General features: G+C 59.9%; 1 long non-coding RNA gene across 1 annotated transcript; it reads right to left on the reverse strand.

Annotated features, from left to right (window-relative positions):
• Positions 1–577: 577 nt before the first annotated feature.
• Positions 578–18787, reverse strand: LOC149128160 (uncharacterized). Its single transcript, XR_016229519.1, has 2 exons — positions 18573–18787; positions 578–1708 (listed from the first exon to the last, which is right to left on the reverse strand). It is a non-coding gene; the product is annotated as an uncharacterized LOC149128160 (long non-coding RNA).
• Between the last annotated feature and the right edge of the window lie 8776 nt (positions 18788–27563).

Here is a 27563-nt window from a genome sequence, read left to right on the forward strand (position 1 = left end):
GAGGGAAAGAAGGAGAGGGAAGCTGAGGCACAAAGGGATGCCCAGTCCCCTACAGAGAAAAAGACTGGGTGCTTGGAGCTCTGAGGTCTTCGCCCACCTGCTATGGGCCCCTGTGCCATGGCACCGGGCGTTTACAGCAATGCCAGGTGGAGCCAGGTCTCCGGGGCCCTGTAGTATCAGAGCTGGAGGGAATCTGAGCGTTCATGAGTACACCTCTCCTCCTGTTACAAAACATGAAGACTGAGGCCTCAGAGGGAAATGGGCTTGCCTGAGGTCGCCCAGGTTGGCCAGGGCAGAGTTGGGAACCGAGAGCAGGCACCACTTACCTGCCAGGTGCACCCAGGAGCCCGGGGCTCTCCCCTCACGCCAACCCGGAAGCAGGTATTGCAAGAGCCTTGCCTCCCAGGGTGGATTCTGGGAGCTTATGGCAGAAAGTCTCGGCCCCATCCCGGTGGCCCATGTCCCTGCAGCCCCGCCCTGGTTGGTGTGCCCAGGGGCTCCTGCATGGTGACTGTAACCCACAGCCAAGAGCAAACAGAGCTGTATTGTTAGGGACACCAATTACTGCTTTCCGTGATGGGTTGGGCATTTATTTATTATCACGTCTATTTCTTTTCATTAACAGAAAGCAAACATTCCCTGCCCTGGAACGGAAGGCTCCTTACACCTGTCCCAGAGGCTGGGCGATGCTCCCCACCCCCACCCCGCACCGAGGCTGGCTGGGGAGCAGGACCCATCGATGGACACTGTCTGTCTATAGGATCCCACTCAGAGGAGGACAGAAGAGAGCCAGGCCCATGTGGGGAGAATGTCACAGCCTGTGAGGATCCAGAGGCTCTGACGCTAAATAATGTGCGAAGCGGAGGCGTGAGCTCAGGAGCTGGACAGGTCTGACTGTTCTGCGCTGCGCCTCCTGAATTTTGAGAAGACACTAAACCTTGCTGAGCCTCGGTGCCTCTGTGCACTCTTAGAGGTTGCCAGGATCAAATACTGGATGTGTGAAAGCAGTGCCTGAGCAGTGTGAAACAGTCCCAAAGCTGCGCTGGGCTCTGCAGATGAGCTAGTGGGCAGCAGGTGCTCCAAGATGGTGGAGCATCTTAAATAAGACAGGAAAGGTAGCAGCCCAGGGTGGTCTCCGTCTGTCCTCCTGGGTCAGCTGTCATTGCAGTGTTTCCATCTGTCTTAGGCCCAGGGTTAGAGCCCCCAGTCCCACCCATCCCATCGTGAGTAAATCCCAGCCTCTGCTTCCGTCTGGTCCTCTGGATCCTTCTCCATCACCAGCAGCGTCTCACCCGCAGGCGGTCTAGGTGCTCTTATTCCCATCTCACAAGATCAGGCTTCTTTGAGTGCCCCCCTCGCCCCAGCAAAGGCAGGAGGGTTTGGCTGAGATTTTCAACAGAAGCTTCCAGAAGACCCAGGGTCAGAGGCAGCACTCCCTAAGGAGGGAGGGCCGGGCAGCGCTGAGTGTGAGGCCGAGGTGAGGTCTGGGTCCCCAGGGGCAGGGCTGCGGAAATGCTGGCTTCCTCCCTGGCTTCCTCCCGCAGGACCTGTGTCCCTGCGGTGCCAGGCAGGGGCGGGAGAGGCCATGGCTCACAGCCTCGCCCTGGCTGCCTGTGGCTTGGGGAAGGGGCTCCTGATGCTCCAGATACTTGAATCCCCTTTTCTGATGCGAAGTTTGTTGCCTCCAGCCAGAGGCTGAGCAGCAGTGCTGGGGAGGAAAACCAAGGACAGTGAACTCCACCTCTGGGTCTGACCTGATCCAGTTGTGAAAGCTGGCAAAGCCCCCGGGCAGCCCTGATGCCAACATTTCCCATGGTGGTGAGGAGGTTTTGCAGGGTGGACAAAGATGGAAGCCGATAAAGGAATTTCTGTTTCACAAGGAAGTACCAAAGATACTGGACTCGATGGGTTTCCTCCCCCAGGACTGCTCAGTGCCTTTGACATGCATCGAGAACCGTGACTCTCCGGGAGCCCTGTCCCCAGAGCAGCGCATGCAACAGTGATTCAGACGCCCTGGGTTCCTGGCGAGGGAACGGAGGCCAACCGAGGTCCCAGAGGCGGAGCCACCTCACCTCGTTGTCCTGGGCTCTGCACTTTCCCTGATGTCAAGGCTAAGTCCCTTCAGCCTTGTTCAGATTTCGTTTTCTCCTGTGGATCAGAGGCTGAGGTAGTGGGAGTGCAGGCTTCACGCTTTAGAAGGAGTCTCTGATCTGAGGGGCAGAACCAGGGCCGGTGGGTAGAGGACCTACCGAGGAGTTTACCTGCACTCAAGTGAGAACTTTCAAACAAGCAGGCTGGTTAAGAGCCAGTGCACGAGGGGTCCAAGCTGCAGTGAGTGGCCACTGAGGGGGTGCAGCGGGCTACATGGTGGGCCCCCCCAAAAGATCTGCCCACGTCTGATTTCCTGGAACCTGCAAACGTAGCTTTGGGAAAAGGCTGCACCTTCTTGGCAGATGTAACCAAGTTAAGGACCTGGGGTTCACCTGGCTGGATCCCGAGTCTCTGGAAAATGAGGCTGAGGATGAGGCCGGCGCCGCGGCTCACTAGGCTAATCCTCCGCCTAGCGGCGCCGGCACACCGGGTTCTAGCCCCGGTCGGGGCGCCGGATTCTGTCCCGGTTGCCCCTCTTCCAGGCCAGCTCTCTGCTGTGGCCAGGGAGTGCAGTGGAGGATGGCCCAGGTGCTTGGGCCCTGCACCCCATGGGAGACCAGGAAAAGCACCTGGCTCCTGGCTCCTGCCATCGGATCAGCGCGGTGCACCGGCTGCAGCGCGCCGGCCCCGGCGGCCATTGGAGGGTGAACCAATGGCAAAAGGAAGACCTTTCTCTCTGTCTCTCTCTCACTGTCCACTCTGCCTGTCAAAAAACAAACAAACAAACAAAAAAACAAAAACAAAAAAACAAACAAACAAAAAAAAAACTCAAAAAAAAAAAATGAGGCTGAGGATGTTACACACACAGAGCAGAAGATGGAGACAGAAGCATCTACTAACTGCGGCTGCCTGCAGACCCCCCACCCCGGAGCTGGAAGGCCAGAAATGTGGCCCCCAGAGCCTGCAGAGGGTGTCTGGCCGGCCGACGCCTCACTTTTGGACTTCAGGTCTCCAGAGCCATAAGGGAAGCCACTTCTGCTGGTTCAACCCCCAAGTGTGTTTCCTGATGGTGGCCACAGGAGACAGAGAAGAGGGGTGCTGTCGGGGTGTGGGGGAGGGGCAGGCCATGCTGAGCCTCCCTGGGGCCCTCCCAGCCTTCTGCCCTCTATTGGACACCTTTACTCACTCCCCGGCTGTCCCAGAAAGGGGACACTCTAGGGGTATGGGAACAAGTCAGGAAAAGCAAGAGGACCCCCTGAGGGGCCAAGCTCCGGCTGCTGCTTCTACGGCTACAGCCACAGCACCCTCTTGGGCCTCCCTAGTAGGCAGTCCCCAAGAGGCAAAGGGCCTGCACCTGCTTCAACTATCTTCACTAAGTGGCTGTCCAGCCGGGGCAAAGAGTGGGCATGACAGCTGCTGTCAGGCCGCTGACACTGGAGGCCACTGAGCTCCACGGAGCCACACAGGGTCCTGCTGGGGCTGCTGTCTGCCTCAGGCCCCTGCCTTGGAGCCAGAGTTAGCCCGATGACCCCTACCCAGATGGACACACACGCACGCACACGCACACACACACACACACGCACACAGAGGGGAGGAGGACCGGGCACACCGCACCCCACCCCACCCCTGGCAGCCTGTTCTGTACCCCTGTTCCACGCGAGCACTTTTACACGCACTCGGGAGCTCTGTTGCAACAGCCTGCGTGCCCGGAGACAAGCGATAACACGCCCGCCTGCCCGCCTCGTCTTGCCTTTAGTCCCTGGCAAATGAAGACCAAACCCAGGTTGCAGGGCAAATGAGGATCGGTTAGCAGGTGAGAGAGGAGGCTGTGGTTTGAGAGTCTCAGCCGCAGTGTGGGGGGACCTGGGGACAGGAGCCAGCCAGATGCCTGCCGCTGCTGGGACTACCAGTCTCGGTGGCTTCGTCCCTAAAGCCAGGAGCCCGGCTCCTTGCTCCAACCACGCCTGGCTGCTGCCTTCCTCCTGGGCTACAGAAGGAGCTTTGCTTACCAGGGAGAGCACAGCTGGGTGCACTGGGCAGGGGCTCCGACCCTGGCACACCAATGTACTCCTGCCTGCCGTGCCTCCCAGTGCCAGTCACAGCAGGACCCGCACCAGAGCCCTGGAGACCTGGGAGCCCCTGTGCACGGTTCTGGGGGTGGGGAGGGAGGGAGAAACTTTGCTTCCTGGTCTCCCTCCCCCATCCTCTGAATTGCGCACAGATGCCAGTGCCCACCCCAGACCTGAGCTGAACATGGCCTTCTCCCCTTTCTAGGTCAGAAGTGTTTTGTGGCCAGGCCCTGGGGCTCTGTCAGTGTTTGCTTGCGGTACTGTTTGGCTCAGCTGGGCAGGGCTGGGCCAAAGCCCCCCATCCCTACCCCCTCCCCTCATTTCACCACCCTAATTTCAGGCTCAACTGTGCACATTTGGGGCTTAATTAAACTCTTGTCTTGCTTTCAGAAGAGACATTTTCTGCCCCAGGGAATCGCTACCGAGCTTTGTGGGGAGGGCAGGTCTGAGCAGGCTCTCCGGTGAGGAGCTGCTGGGAAGAGAACAGGAACATGCCTTCTGGAAGCTGCCAGAGCAGTGGCAGGAGGGGGCCAGCAGGACAGGAGGCATAGAGTCTCCCACCTAGGTGAGGGCCCCCCAGGCACAAAGGGGCCTCCCCACCTCTGCTGCGGCCACCGCCGCTGCCACTGTCACCGTCACCCCCACCACCACCGCGTGCGGTGCTCAATGATCACAGGTCGTGCCGGTCAGGTCACTCTGTTCTCAGTGCCCCACCCCGCCCTGCCCCGCCCAGCCCAGCCAGTGAGCAGCAGCCTCCAGTGGCTCCCGCCCACTGCTGGCCGCACCCTGGGCTCCCCATCCAGAGAGTCCTCACCCCAGCAACCTCGCCCACCTGTGGGGGCCCTCAAAGGGGAGGATGGGTGCATGGGGACCACAATCCCAACCCCTAGAATGGGCTGGTTCCAGGAGGGACTTTGGGGTACAGAACTTTCTAGAAAAGCATGCCTCAGAGAGATCTGGGTTGGAGGTTTGGGGTTGCCCCTTACTGCCTGTGTGTCTTCCAGCAGGTGAGTTCATCCTCCTGAGCCTCAGTTTCCCTGTCTGTAGTATACCTCCCCTGCAGGTGTGCAGGGAGGTTGAGAGACAGAACGTAGGTGAGGACACATTTAATTAGATTAATTAGATTAAAGGCTACACAAATACTAGGGAATACTTCTTTCAAGGAGGACTAGGCTGTGAGCAAAACTACTAATGGAGATTTTAGCATTTTCCCCGAAAGATGCCCACCCCGTATTCCGCACCCCACCCCTTCTGTTCCGTCCATACTGAGCTCTCTGCATGCCCTCCACCCGGCCAGACGGAAGCAGATCTTGCCACTCCCTGCCTTTCCTTCCTGGTGTTCCCACTTCTGTTTTCACCAACAGGGAAATCGAGGCAAGAGCAGGAAAGCCCCTGTCCAAACCACACAGCATGTTTGGGAGGTGGCCAGGGCCAGGGCCAGATCTCCCGACACCCTGCCCAGGCCCCAGGGTCCTGCTGCTGCCCTTGGGATGAATCTGCTTTTGACAAGGTCTTTAAGCTCGTGCAGGGGCAATCATTAGAAACACAGTGCATCTGGGAGACTGTGCCTCTAAGTTAGGGGGCTGGGGAGCTAGCCAGGACCTCAGAGGCCTCTTAGGACAACCCCCCTGGAACACAAGGAGGTGAGTAGCTGCCCAGACCCACAGCCCTGGCCTCAGAGCCTCCCTGCCTGGTCCAGGTCCGGGAGGCGTCATTCACCCCTCCGTCCCAGGAACCCCGGTCCTCCCCAGAGGGGTCCCGAGGCAGCACACAGGACGCTGCCCTGGAGGCCTGGGGCAGAGGTGGCCCACAGAGCTGCCGCCCCAGGTGAGCCCTGGCCATCCCACTCTTCTGAGAACCTCCCTGTGGGCTGACTCCAAGCCCAGGACACAGGCGTCTCACCCCAGGACACAGGCGTCTCACCTATCCTGGGAGGACCCGAGCACTTCAAAGCCCTGCCTGCATGATCTTATGTGGCCTTGCCTGCCCACGTGGAGGGGTGGGGAGAGGTGCTTGAAAAGCCTCGAGCAGGTCAGGTTTTCTCTGTGTGCCTCGGTTTCTCCATCTCCATCACAGGGCTGGTAATACCTAACGCTACCTGGATGGCTTGTGGAGGCACGCATCTTGGTGACAATGACAGCAAAAAGCAAGCAGCTTGTTCCACGATGGTGAGAGTGAATGGTCCCCCATAAATGCTATTTCTCTCCCCAGATCACCAGCCAGACCAGCAAAGCACCCCCGCCTTGCCTGTGGGCCTCCTCCAAGTTTCCCACGTCTCTCCAGAGCTCAGCGGTCCAGACTCCCGTTGGCAGCCCCTCCAGGGGCCCCCGCAGGCCGGGTGGTGCCAACTGCTGGGCTGGGTGGAAACCTCCAGAGCCTGAGCCCTTCCCAGGGCCGGGGGCTGTGAGTTCCAACCCTCACGGGTCTGCCAACTGATTGTGTGGCCTCAAGCCAGTCTCCTGGCTTCTCTCAGTTTCCCCACCAGTAAAATGGGGCTAATGACCAGCAGCCTCCCGCACCGGGGTGTTGTGAGAATTAATTAAGGTTTGTAAAAGGCTTTGAGCGCCTCGGATGAAAGGCCTTGGAGAAGGACAGAGTGTCATTATCCATTATTAGTACTGTTATGTTCCAGCCGAGGAGCTCAAAGCCTCTGACAGGCAGTAATTAGTACCTTGCAGGGGTGTTTTGAGGGTGATTAGCTCCATTTCACACATGGGAAAACCAAGGCACAGAGAGAAGTTGTCAGGGGAGAGGGGTGAGAGCCTGCGCGGTGTTCCTAGAATTAATGCTGCCCAAACCCCGAGGGTATACTTGACACAGTGTTGGACAGTCGGCTGGGGGCCACAGGGACTGGCTGGTGAGAGAGGCTCAGAGCAGACGTCTGGCCACCTGTGTCCTGCTCTTCCCTGCCCCCCAGCCCAGGGTGCACTGGGGAAGCGGAAGCCGGAGCTGGGGGGCCTGCGGGGGGTGCCTGCAGGAGATGGCCACACAGGGTGTGAGGGGCAGAGTCAGGACCCGGAGCACCACACTGCTCCGTGGTTCTGGGCCCATGCAGGTCCTCCTTTCCGTCTTCACTCCCCAGACTCCTCTGGTCCCCTCCTCTCACCAGGCCTCAGGTGAAGCACGGCCAGCCGGTAGTGGCGCTTACAAGGGCATCCAAGAGTGGGCAGAAACGGGAGGCTGCCAGCTGCCGAGAGGAGGTGGGGCCGGGTTTCTGGCCCCTTTGAGGGCTCTGTGGCCAGGAGAATCCGAGCCCCTTACCTGGAGGAGGCCCCTCTGCTTCCTGGAGGCCAACGCGAGCTCCTGGCACCAGCAGTTGGCTTCATGACAGCCTGCCATGTGGGTACCGCAGGTTTTTTAAAATTAATGTATGTTTATTTCTTTTTTAAAAAAGATTTATTTATTTGAGAGGTGGAGTTACAGAGAGACAAGGAGAGAGCTTCCATCTGCTGGTTCACTCCCCAAATGGCTACAAAGCCAGGAGCCAGGAGTTCCATCGGGGTCTCCTACGTGGGTGCAGGGGCCCAAGCACTTGGGCGTCTTCCTCTGCTTTCCCAGGCTCCTTAGCAGGGAGCTGGATCAGAAGTAGAGCAGCCAGGACTTGAATCGCTGTTCAAATGGGATGCTGATGGTACGGGCGGAGGCTTATCCCGCAGTACCATAACGCCCAACCCTCCAGTTCCTTTTAACAGTACAATTGCCAAGTATTAACACAGCACACACACACACACACACACACACACACACGATTCACAACAAGGAACATCACGGAGGGATTTCAGAATGCGGACAGAGAGGAGCAACTTGCGCTTCCAGAGTAGACAGGAGCAGGAATCAGAAACAAATGACGACGTCTCAACAGCAAGCATTGAGGACAGGAAAACAGCAGAGTTATGTTTTTACAACTGTGACAGAAAAATGATCTTCCACCTATACTCAGTCAAACAGATAGCTAGGAGAGATAGGAAGACGGATGCAAAGTCTTCAGACGTCAAAAATCCATAACCATTTACTGCCAATGCCTCCTTCCACTGGAAACTGCCCTTTGATGTGCCTCACCAAAATAAGGGCGAAGAGAGAAAGATCTAGAAGACCAGGAATCTGCACTGGGGAGTGGAGAAGGGAAGTCTTGGATGGCAGCTGTGTCACACTCACAGAGAGCAACCCATTCAGCCTGCAGCCGGAAGGTGGGGGGTCCCCAGCAGGGTGGCCTGTGGGTTAAAGGTCATGCACCTGACCGGGAAGCAGTAGACCCAACTGAGCGGGACTCGCCCTCCCCCAAAGGTCAGACGGAATGAATCATCCTGCAGTGTTGGGAACGAACGCTCAGGGTGGATGTGGGGCCACGTGGGGTGGGGGGTGGAGACTTCAGGGTGACCTCTACTTTCCCTGACCGCAAGGTGGGGAAGAGAGAGGCAGTGGGGGCCCAGAGGGAAGACTTCGGACACCCTGTCTCAGGAATGCAAGACGCAGCTGACCAGAAGTGAAAGGACTCCAGCCCAGTGCAGCTCTGGGCACCACACAGCCGCTGAGCTGTGAGAAAGCCATGTGCAGGTCCCCGGGGTGCAGGGTGACCCACTAGCAATTGATTCTGAAATAACTTCAAACGGACAGAAACATTTCAGGAACAGCACAGAAAACGGCACTTCTTCACCCTCTTCCCCCAGCTTCTCTTGTTAACACGGGCCACTGCTGTGCCATCTGTCTGTCTCTCTCTGTCTGCTTATCTCTCTCTATAACTGTACATAGTGGTATATGAAGGGTATTCAAAAAGTCCCTGGAAAATGCATATTATGAAAAAAAGTATGCATGGATTTCAAAAATATTTTTGCACCAATATAAACATTTGAATTCCATTTTCCATTAACTTTTTGAAGTCCAGTTTTATATATATATACATATGTATATGCACACACATATACACACATATATAAGCACACACGCACATATGTAGGGAGAGAGGGAGAGCAAGACAGAGTTCTTTTTTCTGAACCATTGAGAATTCAGAACAAGTTGTAGACACGAGGCACTATGACCTGTAATACTGAACATCCTCGTTACTAATTCAGCTCTCCAAATTAGGAAGGCAAAATTAATGTAACACTATCATCCACCATGAAACCCGTATGAGGTTCGCCAACTGTCCCAACCATGCTGCATTGGCTTTGCGGTCCAGGATCCAGATCAAGGTTCCGAGTCGTACTCAGCTGTCATGCCTGATTGGTTTCCTTCAGTCTGACCGTGACAGTCTTAAGGGTTCATTCTGTAGGATTCCCCAAGCCACACCTGGCCATTGTTCCCTCAAGTCCACTCTCGGGCTACGCATTCTTGGCAAGTTCAGCACAAATGGCTCTCCTGTTGACCTGTCCCACCAAGGCTGGCGCTCATCTCGACGCCAAGTCAAGCTGGCGCTTGCCAGGTTTCTCCTTCAGACCTTTGTCCCACCATTGCCTTTGCATCTGACGGCATGTGGTGGGAGATACTGCAAGACCACATCACTATTCGGTTCTCATCAACTCTCCGCCCACTCGTGGCATCGTCTGATGCCTCAGCCTTAGTCAGCCACCACTAGGGTAGCCGCGGAGGGGCGGCCATCTCCTCCCATCACAGCCAGGAGCTGACCTCCTACTGCCAGGAAGAGCCCCTTCCTCGTTTCTTCACTCACTCACTCATTCATATCAAAATGACTAATGGATTCCTATTTTAGCCAAAGATGATTCGGCTCAATAATTATTCAAGTAGCCGCCCTGACTGTCCCAGAGTTAGCCAACAGGAGCCCCTTCAGGCAGGTTCCTGGGTCATTGGGACACACCTCCATTATTCTTTGAGCATTTTCTCATTTTATGGGACAAAAAAGATGTGTCAGTCTCATCTTATAGTTTCCCTGTTCCAGCCCCGGAATCAGCCGTTTCTCCCAGGAGCTCTGGTCCCTTGTTTTGGAGAATGGCATTGAAAGCTGTAATCTGAGCACTTGGCTGCGTGTTGCTTCCAGGGTATCGCTGCCTCAAGACAGTCACCTGGAACCCACGCGAGCAGTGGCTGTCAGCTACAGGACAAAATGAAACAGCACCAGCAAATCCTGGCGTGGGACTTTAAAGCAGTGTCCCCAGCATTGGAGCACACACATGGCGCTGCCTATCGATATGACACAGCGATTTTTTAATCACATTAAAGAAGTATCCTTCTATTCCAATTTCACTGAGATTAAAGAAATAGGTTTATATGTTGGATTTGATAAGTACATTTTGGGGCATCTGTGTAGAGAGTCACATTGCTTTTCGTCTTTTGACTTGCTAATATGTACGATAGTACAAAGCTCAGCAGTGTTGGGCCATACTCGACTTGCCCTGAATGAAGTCTACTTAACAGCATGTATTTTTAAATCGAGTGCTTGCTTGGATGGGCAATGCCCTCTTTCCTCCTGGTGAGATGCTTGGATTGAAGGGATACATGCAGGGTGCAGCTGTGTGTGTGTGTGTGTGTGTGTGTGTGTCCGAGTAAGGGGGCCTGGGCCACAGAGCGATGAAGAGAAGACACCAGGGGGTCCCTAAAGCCTAAGGGAGAGGCGCAGTGGGGAAGGGGTGAGGTCAGGGTCAGAGGCCAGCCAGGGACTGGCAGAGGTCAGGACGCCGTGAGGCAAGGGTGCTGGACGGCTCGCCCACCTGGGTGTCGAAACCTCCCCAGGTGGAGGAGAGCAGCCGGCTGAGTCAGTGCAGGGTGAGAGGGGTCATGGCTGGAGGAGAAGGCGGCTCAGCTGGCCAAGCAATCGCCAAGGGGGCAGCGTGAGGGCAGGGCAGGGGGTTCCTGTGATCCAGGGTGAAGCAGTCTGACCCAGACCAGGGCCCAGCTGGGAGGGGCTGCCCTGTTCTCCCTTACTCAGGTGTGGACACGAATGCGGGGAGCCCCTGGGGGTGGGGACCGGCAGGACGGAAGCCATGGGGACACCGCCCTTGGGGTGGCCGGGACTGCCTCTGAGAGGGAGGCGGCAAGCCGGGGCCGATTGGATGCAGTGAGTTCATAGACATGAAACATGGAGTGTTGTGCCCAGTGTCAGCTCCGTGTAAGCGCCGTTGTCCTTGCCATTTGTGGGAGGAATGAAGTGTTCCTACACTGACTTCAAACGGCAGTTCCAGACCCAGCCCCAGAAAAGGACCGGCTCACTCTGCTCCCAGACGGGGCCTGGCATCACTTCTCCCTCCCTGCCTCTCGCTCTCCCTGTCCAGATCCATCGGGCAACCCGAGGTCAGCCAGCCCCCGGCTCCACTCTGGGCAGCCCCACTGCACAGCTGCATGGGCAAGCTTGGGCCTCATCCGTAAAATGAGTAATGACGCCTCCTGGAGTTGGAAAGAGGCAGCAAAGCTACGACCAGGGCTACCTGAGAGCTGCCAGGGTGTGGAGCCCAGGTCTACCCAGTGTCGCAGGGCGGGTGGCTGCTCAGAGGCCAAGCAGATCCCAGGGACAGAAAGTGGAAGAGACGGGACCCCGGCCTGGAGAGCCGGCACAGAAGGGGCCAGGGAGCGGGTCTCCCAGTCCACGCACGCGGAACCCTGGCGGTCAGCTGCGCCTTAATCCAGGAGTGCCATAGCAGACGCTGGGAATTCCGAGCAGAGGCGCCCAGAGGGGCTGTGGCCCCTGCCTGTGGTCAGATGCGTGGTCTCTGCAGTTTCCCATTTTAACTGGGAACTAAGCAACCAGCCGCCACCACATGCCTCCATCCGACCCATTTCCGGCCATGGTCCTGGTCCCAAAGGCCCTCTCAGGGCGCTGTGTGGTCACCGGCCCTTCCCAGGGTCTCTGCTGGAGTTCCCCCTCCCCTGGGTAGGACCCTCAAGGTGAACTTGTCTCAGAGCTGGGGAAGGAGGGGTGGGGGTGGGAAGGGTGCGGGACTCCCTCCACACAACCAGCCGTGCCCCGGGGGGCTTCCATCCCAGGCTCTGGCCATCGAGTCATGCTGACCCGGCCTTGACATTCACGCAGCGTCTAGCATAGCCCCTTGGGCAGACAAGGAAACGAAAGCTCAGAGTTCAGCTTCCCTAAAGTGGCAGAGTTGGTGAGGGTCTGTGCAGGCTTTGAGCCCGTCTATGGAGTCCGGTGCCTGTGCTGTGCTTCCCCACATGCCAGGCACAAGCATTCGCTGAGGGTCTAGAGCGAGCCCGGTACTCACCAGGGGCCGAGGGCAAGACAGGCAAAAACAGGGGGGCAAGTACCCAGGGGCACAGACCAGGCTCTCCTACCCCAGCTCCACCCGAGCAGTCCGGGGCCTCATGCCAGTCACTTGCCCACTCTGGGTAAATGGGGCGATGCGGAAGGGAAAAAGGGGACAGTGCTTGGTACCCCAGGTTTCTGCAGGACCCCCAGCAAGATTAGCGGGAAACCCCACGCCTCTGCAGACACACACAGGCCCCAGGACTGCGGCAGGTGGGCTTGCGCCCTGGGGTCCCTTCCTCCGCTGCCGCGCCTGGACGTGAGAGCCATGAGAGCAGGTGGAGTCCAGGCGAGGACAGAGAAGCCCTGCCCAGGGCATTATGCAGGCTCTCAGGTGCCTGCAGCCGCTTCCCTGCTGGGGAATTTCCACCTGCCTGCCCCTGCCCAGCCCCGCAGCTTCCGCCTCCCCCTGCCTCTCCTCTCCCCTCCTCACCCCGGCCTCACTGTTGGGCTCTCCCAGACCCCCCCCCCTTCTGCCAGGGAACCCACCTGGCGTCTGCTTCTCCTTTAGACCCTGCAGGTAACCCAGCCCGCTGCAGGCAGAGCAAAAGGCCCTGTGCATGAGCGGCCTTGGTTATGAAAATGAGGTGCAGGGCCCCCATGAAGTGACCTGTCCTCCCCCTCTACCAGCACCCCTGCCTGCTAGCGACCAACCCATCCTTAAGAAGTTCAAGGTTCCAGCCGGCGCGGCGGCACACCAGGTTCTAGTCCCGGTCGGGGCACCGGATTCTGTCCCGGTTGCTCCTTTTCCAGCACTCCTCTGCTGTGGCCAGGGAGTGCAGTGGAGGATGGCCCAAGTGCTTGGGCCCTGCACCCCATGGGAGACCAGGAGAAGCATCTGGCTCCTGTCATTGGATCAGCGTGTTGCGCTGGCCGCAGCGCACCAGCCGCGGCGGCCATTGGAGGGTGCACCAATGGCAAAGGAAGACCTTTCTCTCTGTCTCTCTCTCTCACTGTCCACTCTGCCTGTCAAAAAAAAAAAAAAAAAAAAGAAGTTCAAGGTTCCGTCAGCGGTGCAGCAAAACCAACCCGGTGCTGCATTTACCAACCACTGGTAAATAAGTCACAAAGACAATGGCTCTGCCAGGGCTCCATGTAAACTCAGAGGGGCGCAGGAGGGACAACAGGACAACTGACCTGGGCGCCATCCCCACGGTCGGCTCCTGTGTGCCCTCTCACCTTGGGCGCTTTGACTCCATTCACCTGCGCGGGGAGGACAGGGGTGGGGTGGGGTCCAGTGGCACAGGTGAGGCTGCTGCTGCCTCCAGCACTTGGTGCGGGAGGCCTGGGAGGGGCGATGAGCCAAGTCACTGCCCTAACCCCGGAGGCGCTGGCAGACCTGTTGGGGGAGGGGAGCAGCCTGGGCACGAAGCCAAGTGCAGGCAGGGGTGCTGGGGCCCTCGTCAGGCAGAGGAGCCTGGCTCCTGCTGCAGGGCCCTGCTGCACCCAGAGGAGGCTGAGCAAGGAGAAGTGGGTCCTACTTCCTGGCTCGACCTCTGAACAGCCAGCTTCCTCTTTCTGACTCTTGGTTTCTCAACTGATAAGAGGGGTATGCTGGGCTCCGGGTAGTGGTTGGCCTAGAGTCAGGACTGGCATAGACCCCCGGGCCCAGCCAGACTCAGAGGAGCAGGGACAGGAGGCCCCTATTCGGGCCTGGGATATGGCAGGGGCACCAGAGCTGGTGGGAGAGCTGCCGGGGGAGGCAGAGGAGAGACTCAAGAAAGGAACCTGGGCAGGATTGGGCAGCCTCCGAACTCTACCCACCAGGCACAGACATCAACAAAAAAGGTAGTGGTAGAAAAAGTGCATGGCCCCAGGAGCCCATTTTAAAGGGAGGTGTAGGAATGGTGGCCCACAGCCCCCTGGTCAGCTACTGGCGTATGCAGCAAACACCCCCTGGCAGTTGTCAGAGCAGGCCTTGGGCAAGGTCACACCCCCACCCAGGTCACTCTCAACCACCCTGTGGAGGTGCTCCCCTCACACTCTGACCCAGGCCAGGCCATCACTCCTGGAGGCCTCCGTCACCTCGGATCTCCTGGCCCCCACCCACCACGGGCTTGAATAAATGAATGAATGAATGGATGGATGGTTTCCACGGCCTGTTTTGTTAGGTGTCAGGCTATGAGGTAAGCACGGGGCGTCGTGGGCACTGCCATGGCCTCCCCAGGTCTCCCTTCAGTGAAGGATTCCTTGCCCCGGCTTCTGGGAGTGTGGCCCCGGCTGTCTGCTCCTTTCGGGGACAGCTCAGCAGGCCCTGGCACTCACCTCCGCCCGGGGCCACCCAGGTTCAAGGGTAACAGATGTGCAGGCCCGGTGACCTTGGGTCACCATAGGAGGACTCCACAGAGCAGGGCCGGCTCCAGGACTCAGGGCCAGCCCAGCTCCCCTCCCTCCTCTGTTCTTTCTTCCTTGTCCACAGGGGCTGATCCTAGGGCCTTTCCCCCTTAGAACCTGGTTCACACAGTCTAGCTGGGAACAAGTATAGCAACAACGGGCAAGAATGCTACCCACTCTTCATAGAGGGCTTTGTACGCGCCATGCAGTCTAGGCCGCAAGCGTCAGGCCTGTCTCAGCTGAAACGGCTTAAGTGGTTCTATTATCAGAAGCCTGGTAGGGCTCTCGCTTCAGTTGCTAGGGTGTCCAAGTGTTGTCACAGGGTCAGGCATCCCTGTCTCCCACTGGGCAGCTCTGGTTGCACAGGGCTGGCTTCCGTCTCAGACCCCACCTCTGCTAGTTTCCCACGGCTGCTGCAACAGCTCATCCCAGACCTGGGTGGCCTGACACAACAGGACATTGTTCTCTGGTGTGACCGACATCTGGGTGCTGGCAGGGATGGCTGCTTCTGGAGGCCCTGGGGCCACACCTCTGGGCTCGCCCCTGGGGACGCTTCCTTGGTGGTATTGGGCTTTGTGGCCGTGTCCCACCGCTCTGTGCTGCTGCTGTCACGTGGCCTTTCCCCGCTGTAGCCCTGCCGCGGCTGGAATGTCCACTCCACAGCTCCTGTTGAGCTTAATCACCGCGGTGCCCATGTTGGCAGGTGAGACCTTCGAGAGGTGACCAGGTGGAGTGGGCCACACCCTCCCCAGGGGTTAATGCTGCTATCTTGAGGCTGGGTCAGTTATCGCAGGAGTGGCTTTGTTATAAAAGTGAGCTCTCTCCCTCCCCGCGGTATGACATAGCAAGAAGGCCCTCACCTGACGCCAGCACCTAACGCTGGACCTCCTAGTCCCCAGAACTGTCAATCAGATAAATCCCGGTTCTCCATGAATCACCTGGTCTGTAGCACACTGTTACAGCAGCAGCACTGGCTCCGTGTCTGCGCCTCCAGAGAGACACCGGCCCAGCCCAGTAATCCAGGATGGCTTTATCTTCACTTGCCTATGTCTACAAAGATCCTTCTTCCAAATTAGGTCACAGTCCAAGGAAGCTGGGTTCAGGACTTGAGCAATTGAGGACACAATTCAACCCCCACTCATGCTAAAGGCCGCAGCGTTCCTTCCTTGGCAGAAAGGGAGTCCCGGCAGCTCCAGCTGGAGTCCCGGTTAGGATGCCCTGGCCTGATTTGAGGCCCCTGTCCATCCCTACAGACCCATCCCCGCAGCTAGGACGATGGGATATTCTCACTCACCTAGCCTGCGTCATTTGCTCACATGAGAACCAGGGAGTGAGGCCCTACACGGACCGCACATGCAACAGAATGCTCAGGTGGTATCAACCGAAAGAAAGGCCAAGGTCACAGGTACTGCCCACCCTCAGCACTCCTGGGTACCCTGTGGGGTGGGCCTTATCCCCGTCTACTGAACAAAGCCCAGAAAAGTTTGGGGACTTGCTGCTGGTTAATGGGATTAGAACTGAGCCGAGACACGAACCCGAGTCTCTCAGGCTCCCAAACTGGGATCTTTCCAGAACCGATGAGTGCCAAGAGGCCAGAGGATGCCTTCCCTTGCAGTGGGATGATCAGGGAGGAGGGGCTTAGCATCAGCCCACCCTCAAGGGAGGAGGGGCCGGGCCACTGGTTTGAGGCAGAGGGTACTCCTGGGGGAGGGGCCAGAGGGAGGCACACTGCAAGGCTGTGGGGGTCTTCAGTTTCCCGTGTGCAGAGGGGAGTCACTGAAGACTTGGGAGCCAGGGTGAGGCGTGGTGGGGGATGTGTCACAGTGCAGCCTTAAGTGTCCTTCAGGGGCCACGGCGACTGTGGAGGGTGGACTGGGGGGCAGTGAGGCGGGCAGCAGAGAAGATAAATGGGTCTGGTAACTCTGCCCACCTGCGACCCATGAGTCCCAGCCCCCTGCCCAGATCTAACCACGCCCCAGCCCTGCTGATGCCGGTCTGAGGACAGCTGGGACTTCCCTGGCATGCCTGTCCAGTGCTGCCCCTCAAAAACCCCTCTGGGCAAATGGTTCTCATGACTTGAGTATGAGCCAGCCTGGGTGCGGCACGTCATTGTGCCTGGCCAGTCGCATTTGCCACTCACCAAAAGGTTTTTCCCTAAGCCGGAGGGGGAGCCAGGCTGGCTGCTGGGCCAGCTTCCCTGGGGCCTGCGGCAGATTTGGGGAACAGGGAAGAGGGCTGGGATCCTGGGGGTTGGTGGCCCAGGACTGGGCTCCTCTGCTTGCTGATTGCAGTGGTGAATGCAATCAGAGGAAACATCCCAGGATGTTTGGGGTCTGGGGAGGGGAAAAGGGTGAGCCTGGGTTGGAACCCCAGCCAAGAAGCAGGTGGGAACTGGGGGCTTCACGGGTCTCTGTGGATGAGCAGAGACTCAGGGCAGGAAGTTAAGACCCCTATCCCCAAGAGCGCTTGTGCTCTGGAGTGTATGGGGGTCAGGGTGGGGCTCACGTACGGTGGGAGGGGGCTTCGAAGGCTCCCATTTCTGATGACATCTGTGTCTATGGAATGGTCCCGGGCCCCACACAGGAGCCCCCAGGCGCAGGGGTGCAGGAGGAGAAGTGGCGCCCTCCCCGCCAGGTCCCCATCTTCCATGACTCACCGTGGAGCCCCTTGCTCACCTTTCCCCCGCCCGCTGCCTTAGAGAGAAGGGGAAGCCCGGGAGGGAAGTGTGCGGGCAGCTCTGGCATTTCTCAGTGACCATTCCCTGTCCCCCCGGCCCGGGGCACTTGCTGGTCTGGCCTCTGGGAAGCAGCGCCCAGGGAAGGGCTCCCCCTGCCTCCAAGGGAAGACCCTGCTGGTCTCAGGCCCTTGGCTTTTTCCCAGTAGTTTCCACTGCTGCCCAAAGCTCTCAATTCTAGCGCCCTCCACCCCACTCCCTGTCTCCCCAGCACCCTTCTCCTGGGACCCTCGAAGGCTCCCATTTGTGGGCAGCAGTTCCCAGCACCCCTCAGTTCCCCAGGCTTCCTTGGGGTCCAGAAGTGGGGAGTGGAATGAAGACACCTCAGGTTTCTCAGAGGGACTTGGGGGGGCATGGGGTGCGAGCAGGGGAGACTCTGTACATTGCATTGTCGACGTCACCCACGAGGCTCGGCCCACAAAACCGTCTCCCCTTCTAGAAGCCGCCTGCTGCCTCCTCTCTGAGAAGCGGAATGCGATACCGACAGCCTTGACCTTTGAACCAGCCTGCAGGGTATTTTGCTCAGGAGCACGAGCTCGCTCAGGTCCCAGGGTTCTGGGACAGCTCTTGCCTCTTCAGTCCTACCTGGTGTTCTTTCAGCCTCCCTTTAAAGGCCTGTTATAGGGGCCGGCGCTGTGGCAAAGCAGGTAAAACTGCCAGCTGCAGTGCCGGCATCCCACATGGGCACCGGTTCATGTCCCAGCTGCTCCACTGCCAATCCACTGCCAATTCAGCTCCCCGCTAATGCACCTGGGAAAGCAGCAGAAGATGGCCCAAGTGCTTGGGCCCCTGCACCCACGTGGGAGACCCGGAAGAAGATCCTGGCTCCTGGCTTTGGATCAGCCCAGCTCTGGCCATTGCGGCCATTTGGGGAGTGAACCAGTGGATGGAAGGCCTTTCTCTCTTTCAAATAAAATTTTTAAGGCCTGTTATATTTGTGCTTCCATTGTGAGTCATCTTGGACCTTTTTGGAAAGAGGCAGGATAGAATAAATGAATGAACCAATGACAGCCTTCGCCGAGGGCTCCTGCCCCGTTCTGAGCACTGGGCAGGACTGACGTGTCTAAGCCTCCCAACAGCCCCACGAGGGAGGTCCTGTTCATGTATCCATCTCAAAGTGAGACTGAAGCTTACTCACCCAGGGCCACGCAGCCTGGACACGGCGGAGCGGGCCGCCTGGCTCCCGTGCCCGCCCTCTCGGCCCAGCACGGCTGCTCTAGGGTGAAGACCGGAGAGGAGGCGGCAGACACACTGCAGGTGTTGGACAAGCAGGGGCCCTGAGGCGGGCCGGCGAGGCGTCCTCCACAGCCGGCCACAGCCAGCTCTCGGCTTAAGGGGGTCCTTTCCCGGGGCAAACAAGAGGCAGCTGAGGCCGTGGGCGGGGCTCCAACTCCAGGCCTTTGGGCAGGCTCCTAGCCTTCTCTGGGCCTCGGCCTCGCTCCACTCACTGGGTGGGATTCAGAGAGCTGGGAAACTTTAGACCCCCCATTTCTTATCAAACGAAAGGCAGAGGCTGCGCTTGGGGTCAGAGAGGCAGGACACAGCGCCAGCAGGAGGGGTGGGGGCGGGGTGGCAGGGTGGCTGGGAGAGGGTGCCCAGCCCACACCCACACTGAGATCAGCCAGGGCAGAACCTGGCTCTCAGAGCGGGGAAGAAGGCCAGACACCTGACCTAGCTTTCCCTGGGACACTGAGACATGGGAAGGGGAGATGGCCAGGCCCTAGGCCGGGGTCTGCCTCCTGGCCAGGCTTCCCATCACCCCCTGCTCTTTTTTGAAGACACCAGCTGCCAGGCAAGGGGACGGGGACCTCCCCTGGTCCCTGGTTCCCAGGGGACCCTCCCCCGGCTCCCCCACTCCCGTCGGCCTCCTCTGCATACAGCTGGTGGCGTCTGGGACAGAGATGGGGCGGGTGACTCTTTATGATGAGGCTGTGGCTCGGGAGGGCTTGTCTCCTCCACAACTCGTGTTGAAGTCTAGTCCCCATTAGGAGGCGTTAGGAGGTGGCTGGAGCTCTCCCCGTGGATGGATTCGTGGGACGGATGCATCGGTGGATGACCCAGTTCCTGGACTATCTCAGAGCAGGTCTGCTATACAAGTCAGTTTGGCCAGGTCTCATGCCACGCCACGCCACGCCACACTCTGTGCCGCTGGGGCACTCTGCCAGTAGGAAAGCCCTTGCCACGTGTGGCCCCTCTACCTTAGCCCGTGAGCCAAAATAAACCTGTTTTCTTTGTGGCTTACCCAGTGTGGGGTGTTGTGCCCGTGGCCATGGGAGCTGGACTACCACGGGTGATACCAGCTGTGACAGGGAGGAGAACCCCACAGGGAAAGCCAGGAGCCTGGGGCTCCAGCTCCTGGCTGGCTTAGCCCACCGTGTGGTCCCATACAAGACCTTTCCCTCTCCGGTCTCAGCTTCCTCCTCTGTAAGACAAGGGGCTTGGGCTGGGGTTGCGAGATCCCCCTGTGCTCTAACATTGGCGGTTTACAGGGGCCAGGACCCCGACGAAGGCATGTGGAGTGCCCGCTCCGAGGAGGGCTGAGCCTGGGGCTGCTGGCCCCTGCAGGCCCTCAGAGCAGCCGGGCTGCAGCTGTGGCCAACCCCAAGGCGTGGGCCGGCAGGGTGCGTGGCCAGGCCTGGCTGGGGGAGCCAGGTGGTCACCACACCTGCCCCGAGGCTCCCACTCAGACACGCAAGGAGCTTCCTTTAGGTACCACCCCCAGCTCCTCTCAAGCTGCCCATGCGCCTGCAACACAGAGGGTGCTCCCGCCTCCACCCACTCCCACCAGGCAGAGCCCCTGCCCCAGCCAGCCCACCAGGGCCGGGGCCGGGGCCGGGGCCTACTCTTTGGAGCGGTTTATCCAGAAAAAGCTCTTTGAAGCTCTGACGAGAGGAACAACACACCAAGGACAAGGAAGGGTCATCTCACGGAGCCTCCTGCCTCTGAGGCAGGGTGGCTGACATGCGAGGAAACCAAGATTTGCAGGGGCCTTCCCTGGGGTCACAGGGAGTGGGTGGGAGTCGGGGCCTGAGCCATGGAGCCGTTCACAACGGCCCGCCCAGCCAGCCGCCCAGCCAGCCGCCACCCTTGAGTAAAGGTTGCAGGTACAGACTCAAGAGTGTGGGGTTCGTGCCCACCCCATGGGTCCCGTCCCGGGGGTCTTGTTGAGGAGGGGGTGTGGTACCAGAGACACCTGACCAGGAAGTGTTCCATTCGTGTCACCCTCATTGTACCCGCCACGGCAAATGTGGTCTCGCCACACCCAAGACCGCAAGAGCAGCTGGCAGAGCCGGCCCCGCCCAGTAGGTGAGCTCCCAGGTGAAGGCCGAGTGGGCACGGCAGCCAGGGGGCCGCCCGGCCAGCTCTGGCAGCCCTCGGCTTCTTGTGGCTCCAGGTTGAAATTCCCCTGTCTTCCCCACCGGCCCCGGGCTCCCTGGCCCCGCGTGCGCACGAGTGACTTGCTGGAAAGCAGACATCACTGGGGCACCCGACTCGTGGCTCAGGGCTCTGTGGTTGACCTCATGACGTCACTTTCCTTCCTGCAGATAAACCAGCAGAGACTTGACAGCTCCAAGTGGCAGCAGCGCCCAGGGAAAGGGTACCCGCCCGATGCCCTGAAGGTTCTGGGAGGCGATCCCACCGAGGGAGGGGTCCCCAGACTTGGTCGAATTTTGGGGACAGCTGGGGTGGCTGCAGGGGGGTTTCTGGCACCAGGGCATTGTTAGCACAGGGCCCTCTGAATGGAGGCATCGGGCACCAGCCAGGGGCTTCCGGAATTTCCCCCTGTCCTGCTACCCCTGCCCACCAACCTGCGGTGCCCTGGTGGCAGAGGGCCAGAACCTGAGCTTGTGTCTCCAACGCCAGCCCAAGTCTGGGGAGACCCCCTTCCCTGGATGGGTATTCCCCCACCCCAGACTTTGCTGCCCTCCAGCTGAGGAACGGGGTGAGCAGGGACAGGGGCTCTCGGGGAGCACCCAGCTCACCCCGGCTGTGGCTTCGTCATCTTGCTGCCAGGCCAGCCTCTGACGGAGTGCTTAGTTTCCCCGACAGACCCAAGGGGGGCTTGCCTAAGGCCTAAGGCATGCAGGTGGTGCCCAGAAAGGAAGCAGGATGCTGGCCTTCCCCCTTCAGTCCTCGCTAAACACACCTGTGAGTGGCCATGCACAGTCCCATTTTATAGATGTGATCCAGAGCTCCGGGCCCCCAGCCAGGGCGGGGCGGCGCTGCAGACTGCTGGGGTCCTATTGCAGTGCACCAGGGACTGGGACCTGAGGCCGAAGTTTGCATGTTCCAGAAAGACGTGCTGTCAGGGCCCCGGTGAAAGGCCTGGGCCTTGAGGGCAGGCAGGGTGTAGACTGTCAGGGAGGAGGTACAGGGCAGTCCCAGCCCAGCGTGGTCCAGGGGCAGCAATCAGGGGCCCACGAAACACGTTGAAGGAGAGAGTGCCCAGGGCCTAGAAATGCAGATCAAGGCCAGACCAAGGCGGAGTGAGTGCCAGAGCCAGTCCCCCCACAGTCCCTGGCCCCGCCTCAGCCCCAGCCTCCTCCCAGTGACCTGTGTCCTCAGGGCCAAAGGTCGGCCCAGGTGGGCACTGCCCTGACACGGTACCATCCTCTTCCCCTCCAAGCCAACCTCCCATGTCTCCCCCCGGGGCTCAGAGCTCAATCACAGTCAGCCGTCGGGGCCTAGCAGACCCAGCAGGGAGAGTGCAAGCAGCTCCCAGACAGTCGGGCTTGAGGGCCGAGCTGCAGATCTGGGGAATAATCCAGGCTGATAGAGCCCACGTGGGTGGTCTCTGGGAGCGCCTGGCAGGGAACCAGGCAGGGCCGGCTCTTTCTCTGGCCGAGCTCCGAGCTCCGGAGCTCAGCTGGGGACGGGCTCATCCATGCTGCAGGCTGGGCTGGCGGTGGGGCCTCCAGACACCCCTACCCCCACCCCCAGCCCCGACATGGCCTCCCAGTCATCAGTCATTGTCAAGAGCCACACCTCAGTCTCCACAGCGCCCGCACAGAGCCCTGGCATCCCTCTCGTGTCACCAGCCAGCCCCTGCTCCCCAGCATCGGTGGAGGCAGGCAGGATCCTGAGTGGGGTGCCAGGCACAAGTGTGACTTGGTGGTGGCGCGGAGGCACGGCCCGGGGCGCCGAGCCCTGAGCCAGAGGCGCTGGGGCTGGCTGGGATCTGAAGCGGCCCCCCTCGCTGACCCCCCAGCGGGGCGCAGGCTCAGAGCTGGCCCAGAGGCCGATGCGTGCCTGAGAGGCTGCCTCCTGGCCCTGCTCTGGGTGGGAGGGGCCTGGGAAAGCGAGGCTGCTGGGCCCATCCCGGCTGTGGGAGGCCGACGGGGAGGCACGGAAAAGCCTTGCTCTGCATTACGCCTCTGGGTGGAGGTGGCAGGACCACAGCCTTGCCTTTCCCGTTATCCGGGCTTGGACTGGCCGCTGGGCTCCGGGGACGCAGGGTCGCTCCTGCCAGGCGACGAACCTGCTTTGAGACTATTCTGGAAGGGAGGCGTTGGTGTCTTCCTGCTGCCCAGCCGCCGTTCCCAGCTCTGGAACCTGAGGAGCCACCGTCCCCCGGAAACCCCTGCCACCGCTGCCGGGGGCCGGGCCCGGTCGCAGGCCAGCCTTGGGTGACACAGGGACCAGAGACGCAGCTCCCAAAGACTCCTGGGCCACCTGCTCTGCTGCGGCCTGGGCAGCGCGGGTCAGCCACCGCTACCCGGCCTTGACGGCCTGGCCGCCGCCCGGCCCAGCTCCAGGCTGCAGCTGCTCAAGGCCTGCTCTCCAGGCTCACGGCGCCCAGGCGCCTGCTCTCTGCTTCAGCACCCCGGTCTGGGAGCCCCAGGGGCTGGGGCTGCCCTGTCCACGCAGTCTACCCCAGAGTGGGCTCCCTGTCCATCTGTTGTCCTCAATGTCCTGTGTGCTAAGTGTCCGCTCCACAGTGGACTAGAGCAAGGCGGGAAGTGCCCGATGACTGATGGGGCTGGGGTGGCCTGGGGCAGCCCCAGCGGCTGCTGGAGCCGTCGGAGTGAGAGACGAGAGACGGGGGAAGTGTGAACAAGGGGCCAGGCAGAGAAGAGGGGGTGAGGCGTGGATTTGAGGGACTGGGCACCGGTTGGGGGCGGGGACGGGAGAGTCAGACATTCTCTTGTGGAAGACCTGGGCCGCCGTGGTCTAAGCCAGAGACCTGAGGCTCTGACCTGCTGTGCGGCCTGCCGTGACCTCCGGCCCCTGTGAGCCTGTCACGTACCGACTCCAGGGAGCCCTGGAAACTCACAGGACTGTGTCTAAAATCATGTGCAAGTTCAAACCCACGTGGAAGAGGACAAGGGGACCCTCAGACTCTGCTTTTTCTCATGTCACAACCCATCTTGTGTTTATGGTTTTAAGATTTATTATTTATTTGAAAGGTGGAGTTGCACAGAGAAAGGAACACACACACACACACACACACGCAGGGAGAGAGGAGAAAGGTCTTCCATCTGCTGGTTCATTCCCCAAATGGTCACAATGGCTGGGACTGGGCCAGGCCAAAGCCAGGAGCCAGAAGCTTCTTCTGGGTCTCCCACATGGGTACAGGGGTCCAAGGACTTGGACCATCTTCCGCTGCTTTCCCAGACACATTAGCAGGGAGCTGGAATGGAAGTGGAGCAGCCAGGACTCGAACCAGCACTCATATGGGATGCTGGCATTGCAGGCAGTGGCTTAACCCACTATGCCGCAACACCAGCCCTTGTTTTCTGCTGTTTCCAAAACAGTCCCAGGCATCATATTCTCATATCCATAGATACTTGAGTTTTTATCTCCAACAGAATGAGGGGTTTTGGTGTTTCTTTTTTTAACATCGTTGCAACGCCAAATCTTAGCAATTGTTCATAAAATCAGCATGACTTCACTTCTCAACACCAAAGAAGACCCAGTTCAGGCTCACATACCCCTGGTGCTCGTCCTTCTGGGCGCGACAGTGGACTTGACTGTGCCAGGGGAACTGGTGCCAGCGGATCCGTGCCAGTGATCCCCAGGGATCAGCTCAGCCATATCTTCCCGGGGGGTCTGGCCCTTGTTGGGGGCTGGGCTGAACAGCTCCTGTCCACCCACACTGACACTGAAAGTGTTCAGGTCACAGCCGCAGCAAAGAAAGGGTTTTCCTGGACCGATGTGGTGTCCAGGAAGACACACAATGTCCCCGCCTGCCCCACACCCTCAGGATGAGCCCGGTGGGGCCGTGAGTTCCTTTTCTGGGGGCCCACACCTATCCCAGTCCCTTTCTCCCCTTTTGCCCTCTCTCTGCCCCGTGCACCAGCCAGCTGGAGGGGACAGGCCTGGCCACTGGCCCGGGGCACCCTTCCCTGCCCTGCCTCCCGGGTCCTGCTCAAAACCTCAAGTGCAAAGCCCGTGCTGAGTGGCCAGTGTGGCCGGCGCACTCTCAGTGTGAGAGCAGTGACGACTGTTCCGTGTGGCCAGGGTTGGGGTCCAAAGGCAGGACAGCGTCTAATGCATCCTGGTGGCCCTAAGCTCATCACAGTCCCCCATGGGAGAATGTGACACCCGGCAGATACTACGTCAACACCCCGCATCCATCTCTAGACGGGCAAACAGGTGGAGCCAGTGCAAGTGTCGGGACCGCTTCTCCCCCATGAGGGAGATGACGCCTGTCCGTCCCGGCCCTGTGTCCTGGGCTCCCTTCCCCACTGGCCTCTGCACCCCCATGGCAGTTCCATCCCGGGAGCAGACTGGGAACAGCACGGGGCCCCTAGCTCCGGCCAGACCCTGCGCCTGCTGGTGCGGGCTGTTCGCACAGGGTCATCTGGTTTCAATCCAGTGAAATCTTAAAACTTTCCATGGGAACTTCTTCTATTTTGAGCTCCTCCCGGATGGGCTGGCCAGCTCAGCCCAAGCAGGCTGTGCAATGCTGGGCTGCTCCTGGGGAGGGGGAGGGGAGACTTGCAGGCAGCAGCAGGCATGGCCTGGGGGCTCCCGGACTTGTCCAGCTCCACCTCGACTCCTGGAAGACCTGAAGCAAGTCCCTTCTCCTCTGCATAGGGTGGGGGTGGGGGGCGGTAACCCATATCCGGGAACTGGACCTCCTGGTGTCAGCCGGGCAGCACCCCTTAGTGAGCTACGCAGCCTCCCTCGATTTTCTCATCGACAGCGTGGGGATACACCGAGTGGTTGGGGTGACATGAGCTGACGCCTATGAAGCATTCTGCCCAGGGCCTGCGATTTGGCCAGAGCTGTCCCACTCAGGGCTGCCGGCTACACAGCCACCGTTTCCGGTTGGAAACCCCCAGGCATATGTGCTTCTGACGTGCGGCTTTCTGGATTTTCGCACAGGTGATGTTACGCGCACCCCAGCGCCTGGTAGAACACAGACAGCTTCCCGTGGCCACACACGGCGGTGTCCGCCCCATGGGACGGGCGACTATTCACCCCGAGTGGGAGCCGTGCCGCCCGCAAAGCTGCCCTACATAAGTCCTGACAGAGAGCTCTGGCTTTGCAGAGCTGTGCGGAGCTCGGAGCTGGGGACTGTGTTGTCACAGTTATTCTTGTGGGCGGGAGGGTGCTGTCCCCCCGCTCCCAGACAGCAGTCTGTGCAGACAGAGGCTCTGCTTCCTCCAGACGGCAGCTCCATCCACAGCCACACTGCCCAACAGGGTAGCCCTGATGTCACCCTGCCCCCGTACACCCCTAGGGCTCACCCTGCGTCGGGGGCCCGAGGTTACACAGCAGCTCCCTCCAGGCAGGCTGTCAAGGGCTCCCTGGGCCATGCTTTCTGATCCGTCTCTCCTTCCCCACTCCATCCTTGCCCTCCACTGGGGAGGAGGGAAGAGCTCCTCTCACTGTAGGTTCAGGATCAAGGGCACAGTCTGGGCTGGCTGTCCCCAGGGGGTCGCCTCGCTCCCCATCCGCCCCTCCATCCCACAGAGCCTGCCCAGAAGCATGGAGTTTCAGTGTCTGTGGGACACGCCCCAGACTCCGATTCCTCCCAGTGGCAAACCCTCCTCCCGACTTGCAGGGGGTGAGCTTGGTCAGGGGGGTGCAGCTGCATTTGGTGGCACCGGGCGTCCCGCCTGCAGGCTTAGCACTCTGCCCTCCACCCTTTGCAGCTCGTCCCAGGATGCCAAGGGTGCTGGCAGCCAAAGCCCAGCCAGAGGCGGGTTAGGGGTTGGGTGCAAGTGTGGGCTGGGAGCTGGCGCTCAGGTCCCCGCTGCTGGGTGCCGGAGGGTGATCCACAGCAACTGCACTATGACAGAACACGAGGCGCAAACAGGAGGAAAGCAGCGGATGCCTAGGAAAGTGCTCTGAGCCCCTGGGAGAAAGGAGGCACCAGACACAGGCTTCCGACACTGGGCAGCCAAGACGGCAGTGAGCCTCCATGTGGAGGAGCAAGAGAACATGAGGAGGAGGAAGGACGAGGAGCAGGCCTGGAACGAACAGTGGGGTCGGCCACAGGTGATTCTAGGGTGGCCAGGGTTCTCCCAGTCGCAGGAGGTCAAGGCCACTGCCCCCCCCCCCCCCCCCCCGCACTCAGAAAAATACTCCCCTCCCTGAGGGCCCTTTGGAGTCAGCCAAGGTGGTACAAGGCATGAGCTTGGCGTGGAGGGTGGAGGCCACGCCCATGGCCTGAGGCAGGAAGGTGGTGGGGGTCAAGAGCCCTGGGTCACACAAGGTAGATGGCAGCCCTGGCTCTCCAGCCCTTGCTGGCCTCGGGGCTGGGGTGCACTGCACACACAGTGTGGGTGAGGAGGCCACCAGGCCGGCGTCCCCAGGAGCTGAGCCCTGATCCACTGAGACAACCCGCCCCATACAGGTTCAGGGCAGTCAGCGAGGCTCTGTGTGGGACAGGGGCCAGGGGCAGATGGAGAAGGAGCCAAGAGCAGGTGCCAGGGCCCTCACAGGGACAGACACAACGCGAGGAAAGAGGCCTGGGGCCAAGGCAGCCTCTGGGAACAGCAGAATCACAGCAGGCCCCAGGGGGCCAGGGGCTCTACCTCAGTCCCCCTGCCGCCGCCACCCTGGCCAGCCACAGGCCTGTTCCAAGATGAGGCAGGCGATGAGAGTCAGGGCTGTGCGCAGCCGCCACAGGCTTGTTAGGGAACGGTGCGGCCCGGGTGGCTGCGGTCCCAGCCCC

Source organism: Oryctolagus cuniculus, chromosome 2, assembly GCF_051225735.1.
Source record: "Oryctolagus cuniculus isolate XC-2025 breed Fujian yellow rabbit chromosome 2, ASM5122573v1, whole genome shotgun sequence".
Lineage (NCBI taxonomy): Eukaryota > Metazoa > Chordata > Mammalia > Lagomorpha > Leporidae > Oryctolagus > Oryctolagus cuniculus.